The sequence below is a fragment of the Poecilia formosa genome, unplaced genomic scaffold, assembly GCF_000485575.1.
Source record: "Poecilia formosa unplaced genomic scaffold, Poecilia_formosa-5.1.2 Scaffold475, whole genome shotgun sequence".
NCBI classification, from domain to species: domain Eukaryota; kingdom Metazoa; phylum Chordata; class Actinopteri; order Cyprinodontiformes; family Poeciliidae; genus Poecilia; species Poecilia formosa.
The window spans coordinates 210254-216466 of NW_006800414.1; positions in this window are offsets into that span (position 1 = coordinate 210254).

Consider the following 6213-nt stretch of genomic DNA (forward strand, 5'->3'; position numbering starts at 1 on the left):
GGAGGCTGGGCAGAGGAGTGGTCTGTCTGGACTGGGGTTAGGCGTAAGGTCTTCAGGGGTCGATTGGGGCTGGGGCTTAGGTTCTCCCGGGGTCACTCAGATTTTGGATTTTGGTTCATGGCTTCAGTGTCTGGTCCACCAGCTGGGGGGCTGCTGGATTTCAGCAGAGAGCGGCTGTGTGGGCCTCACATCTAGGAGTGTGGCTTCACTTTGGTGGATGGATTGGCTGGTCAGCTCTGTGCACCATTAATGGTGGGGGTGTGTTGTAGAGTGGGGTACGCTGTTGGCATTTTTTGTACACATGTCCGGATAACAGTTTTTTCCCAACCAAGTACAAGAAATTCAGTTTAAATACTTGTTGATATCGAGTAACAATATTGAGTCATTAGCAAGTTAGTACTTATACTTCACACAATAACTTTTGAAAACAACCTTGTTTTATTCAGAACAGTCTGACTCTTCTTTTTAAGCCTACAGTCTGCCTGACTGTTTTAGCAAATCATAAATAGAGCATGACATGCCGGTGATACCAGGTGCACAGTGATACCACAGTCTTCAAATGCTTTATCAAATTACTATTTAAAGATCCACTTTATGCGAGAGTTTAGATCTATAGACCGAGCCCAACTCGAAATTTGGACTGGACTAGGCCAAAAGTTTTGACTTTATGGTTCGGTCAGGCTTGGGCTTCTGTGGCACATTTAGTAAGCCTGCAATACATACACAAAAAAGCCAAAAGAGAATGTGCAATAAAGTTGTGTTTATCTACTTATTACAATCTAAACAGGAAATTGTTGTGGAAGGAAAGACAGGTGCAGATGTTCATTAGTGTTTTATTTCTGAAAAGTTTTTTTAGCCCCCATGCAGAAACAAAGTGTTATTTACTATATGTACAAAGGAGAAAATGCACAAATCAGGAGACCCCATACTGGGACTGGTACAGCAGTATCAGAAAGGAAGACAGAGTTATGCCCGTTTTCCATTAGCTCTACTTCAGCAGCTCAGCTCAACTCTACTCTACCCAGCCTCGCTCCGCTCTACTTCGTAGTGATAACTTCTCCAGACTCGGCTATAGATCTGCAGCAGATCGCTACCTCCTGGTGGTGCGGGAGTATTGAGCCCCACTTTGAGGCCTTCTATGCCATGTGCTGTGACTCATATCTATTCGACTGAACAAGAATTGTTATTTTTCTGAGACTAAAGAAGAGAGAGTTGAGCTATTTTTTTATAGCCTGCTTGTTTTCTTCACGTTTCTTGTTCATTTTAATGTGCTAATTAACTGTTTAATTATGAGAAATTACATCTAGCTATTTTAGAAGAATAGAATATCATATAATAGAAATATTCTTTATTGTACCACAGCAGGGAAACTCTGGTGCAACACCTGCAAAACAATCAAAGTACTGAAATTAACACAAAAAAATATATATAAAAACAAATAAAGACAAAGTTGGAGCGTAAAAATACCAGGAAGTAATTGTAAACAGCATCCTCCAATCTAAGGATAACTTCAGAAAATGTGCACGTTTGAGCAATAAAAATAAAACAAATGGCTGTATGTGGGCTATCTGAGAACTGACTGCGGTGCATTGAAGAGTTCTGGGCAAGAGGCTTTGCAACGCAATCTTATGCTGCTGAACCACTGCTGTGGGTTTATTTCAAATGCTAACACTTTATCACAGACCACAGATAAATACATGTAACATTTGTTTATTAAGACTGTCAATGCTTCTAAATTTGATTTCATGGTTTCAGCATACATACATGAAAAGATCTGAAATTGTTTAACATTTAAATTTAAGATTTTAAGGAACTGGCAAGTTTACTTTGTAAAAGTTCAAAGAACAATCTTTATAGCTAGATTGTTTTGTTACCATAGCAACAGTCTGATACTGTGAGTTTAATCTTTGAGTGCAATGCAAAGTGTCAGATGCAGTGGTCATATTGAACCCTAAGGATTAGGAATGAGTTGTCACTTAAGCTCATATGTGAGGCAAGGCAGGCGAGCAAATACTTTTGGCAATTTACTGTATTATTTTTGCTTCAGCCAATAGCTGTCTTTTCAATTGGCCAAAAATTACAATTAAGATATGGAAGGTAGAGATGTTGTAGTATTTCAAATAGCATTTATACCAGACAACAGAAAATTTCCTGGGCTGGTTGGACAAAGACATGTGACAGAAATTATGAAGGAAATAGGTCTGTAGGAGGCAGCCGTTTACCTGTGCAACACACACCAAACACACGCCAAAGCAATACAATGCACAGCATTGAATCTGAAAAAGATTTTTAGTCAAAAAAGCAATAAATCTGCACTTCATTCTCATCTTAGTTAACTGTTGGCCATTCCAACTATTGCCTGTGACATGTGTCTTGACTCGTGAAGGCACCATAAATGCCACACATTTTTAAAAACAAAAAGCTAAACTTTGAAACCCATTTGTTGAATATATTTTCTAAGCAATTTAAACCATGCAGTCAACTATTCTCACTGTCAGCTGTGCAAAGGTCTCGTAGCTATATGATTACCAGATAAAAAGCTGACAACTAATAGGAAAGATATTTGTTGTCCTTAACCTTGACCTTGACATGGTTACAGTTGTCAAGGATAGTGCCTGTTGCTTTCTATCAGCAATTTAAGCAGCTCAATTTCAAATCAATAGTAAGCTGACTTTGCACCTTGGATTAATGGCAACTGATATAATTCCTCTAGTGCAAAAGTGCAACCAAATGTTTATTATTAAATAAAAAGTTCCATGTCATTCTACAAGAAAATGTGCAGTGTGAGTATATATGATGAATCCCATGAGCTCATTACTACCAGGGACCAAGTATTGTGAAAGAAATGTCCTTCCAAAGATTTTTTCTAAACACACCATAGATTGGGTAACTTGTTTGACTTGTGTCAGATTTACAGACAGTTCTCTAAATAACATCTGTTTCTTAGAATTTACCGTGACGAAATATTGGTGGAATCTAACTCTATGTTATCAGAAGGAGAGTTTACATTTTGTGGGGTTGGGTGTTGTGATTGCGAGTAGCAAGTGTCTTTCCTGCAGTAGACAACAGTGATTATGCTCTCAGTACAAACATATGCATTGTTTTGACTTTTATTTGACGTCCCTTTTGAATCCAGCAGTTACACAAAATGAATTCACAGTCTGTCTGGCTATGGGGGAATTTTACTGGCATAGGTCAAGAGCACACATTTTCAGTTTGAAAGCAGAATTTAATCTCTTTCTTCCCAAAGCTTGTAATGTTTGCACTCAAAACTTCTGCTCTCTTTGAAATATTCTCTGTGCTCTCTCAAATCTTTGTGCTCACGCTCAGATTTTCTCCTCACAAGCAATACTTCTCTCAGTGGAGAGGTTTGCGAGTGGATTAACTCTCCACTCGCAAACCTCTCTGTTCGCATGCAAATTCACTGCTCTCTCAAAACAAAAAAGTACCATTGTCTGACAACATTCCACCCAATCGAATGGAAGTGTTAAAATGGATATTGGGAGCCTCCTCAAGGATGTGTTTGTTTCCTTCTAGTGGGTGTGCCTGTGTAGCTACTATCAATTGTAATAGCATCCATATGGTAGCGCCTGCTTTTCTGCACTGCCCACTGGGTGTAGGGAGAAACAATGTCAGCTTTCTGCTCCAAGGTAAACTGACAGTGAAACTATCCCCAAATCAACTTTTTTTTTACTGATAAAATAAGTAGGTTATTTAGGGTTCTTCTATTTGTATGTTTCTGTGCAAATTTTGACATGTTTGTGCAAATCACTTAGTTAGGCATAAAAGTGTGTCACTACTGGCTTTCTTCAACAGTTGAATTTTCAGCAGTACAGTTTGGTACAACTTTGTCACAGCCCCTGTTTGTGTATAAAAGCACAGAGCTCCCTCCTCCCCACCTCTGTTACCCACTTGATGCTGAGTCAGAATTTGAAGTAGCAAGGGTTGCCATGGCAACTGCCAAGCATTGATTGACATTGTTACTCAGCTTAACAAATGTGTGATTTATTTGCAATGTAGACACAGAGTGAAATGGAAATGGTCAGGGTTTGGTGTTGAACTGTGTCAGATTGGCTGACAAAGCCCCTATTAGCTTCTCCCACTCACAAAGCGGGAGAAGCTAATAGGGGCTAACGGCCGCTCTCACTGCTCGCTCAGGACAGACAAGATGCAGCTGAGCTGCAGAGCGCTGTCACCATAAATGTCTCAGACAGCACAGAATAAAAGTCACTAAATTTATTATTGTTTTGAAGAAAAAATAAAAGTCATGACACCCACACCCCCACATACCCTTCTGCTTATCCCCTCACTCAGCAATGTCCCTTGGCACCACCACATTTGCTGGGATTTGTCTAAATTTGCCATGGGTGGGGTTTAGCCTTCAGAGATCACCTACACTTTAAAGAATTGCTGTTGATTTTTATCAGTTTAATGGTTTCTATGACTATCTTCCAGATAGATTGTTCCTATAGATAGATATCTCTTTCTCAATACAGATAGATACAGAAGTTTTGTGCGTGAGGAGAAAATCTGAGCGTGAGCACAAAGATTTGAAAGAGCACAGAGAATATTTCAAAGAGAGCAGGGGCCTCATGCATAAAGCATGCGTACGCACAAAAAATGTGCGGCACCATATTTTACGCAGAAGTCAGCATGTCTAAAAATTAACTTTGCATCAAAGTTTGTTTAAATATACGCACATAAATTTTTTCTGTGAACAATATCAAACTACAAAGTGTCAAAACTCACCTAAATACACTGAAATCTGACTACATTCAGCTATTTAGACCAAGAAGCATCAAACCCGATGTTAATTTCGTGATTTTAATATTTTATTGTTTAAACGTAAACGGTAAATCTTTACATTTATCCTCAGACAATAACATAACACGCACATAAAATAAATAGAAATAAAAGGATGTGAAAACCTCACTAGAGTGTAAATAATACATTTCCTCAGTTTTCATGTAACGCGTCGGTCTGTGCGCCGAAGCGCATCGAATGCATCTATGGGGTAATCACTAGAAAATGAAGAAAACAGGGTTGGATCAGCAGATTAACTCCAAACAGGTTTGATTATTTTTAAGGTGATCAAGGTGTGTAGACAATCACGCCTATAAGTAGCTTCGAAAAGGTGAGCCACATATTGTGAAGCGCTTTGGCTCTGATGGGGCGACTGTGGCTGTGTGGGTAGAGTATTCATCGTGTGATCAGAAGGTTGTAGGTTTGATTCCAGCTTCCTTCTGCCACATGTCGATGTGGGTTTGATTCCAGCTTCCTTCTGCCACATGTCGATGTGGCCTTGGTCAAGGCACTTAACCCCAAATTGTTAAGTGTGTGAATGGATGAATGTGACTCTAGTGTGAAGTTGTGAAGCGCTTTGAGTGGTCAAAATGATTGGAAAAGTTCTATATAAGTTCAGTCCATTTACCATGATGCAGAACATTGCCAATTGAAGGATTCAGGGGGAACATGTGTTAAGATCAGAGATCATATCAATCTGCTGGGAAATGATGATGATGGTTTATTTATGTTTAGATTAAACCAGACTGATCCTCCTGGAGCTCTGAGCAGAACTTAAAGAAGGAGCCAACCGGTACCGGTCCAGCTGCAGTCATCCTTCAGTCAAGCCGCCAGCTTTATGAATTCACCTTTATGGACAGAAAGCATCTCTATTCTGTAAATGTAAACTTATAAATGTGATTCCACTATTTAGAATAAACGCCCACTTTCCCCACAGAAACTCTCTGACTTTCTGTCTGTCTTTAAATCTGGGCTGGTCGCTCTGCTGTTCAGGCATTTGCACCATCTGTTTACCTTCTTTTTATTATTATTATTATTATTATTATTATTATTATTTGGATGTTTTCTTTCTTTAAAATGTATCACTTTTATTTTTGTGAGGCCACCTTATGAGCCCTGAAAGCACCTTTTAAATAAAATATATAACTATTATTATAAAATACATAATTATTATTGCTGAAGGTGTACCATTCCAGAGGAGCTGTGGAAAAGGCTAAGCTGAAGGCTAAGCTTGCCAATAACCAGAGGTGTTGTAAATCATCACTTCACTCTGTGATCATGGGAAATGTCCAGTTCCCAGTAAGATGGACACGCTGTCTGTGTGAGAGAACAAGAGATGGATCTATAAATATCTTGGCCGGTAGCTGGACAACACGCTGACTGGACAAGCAACACAAAAACACTGTAGAG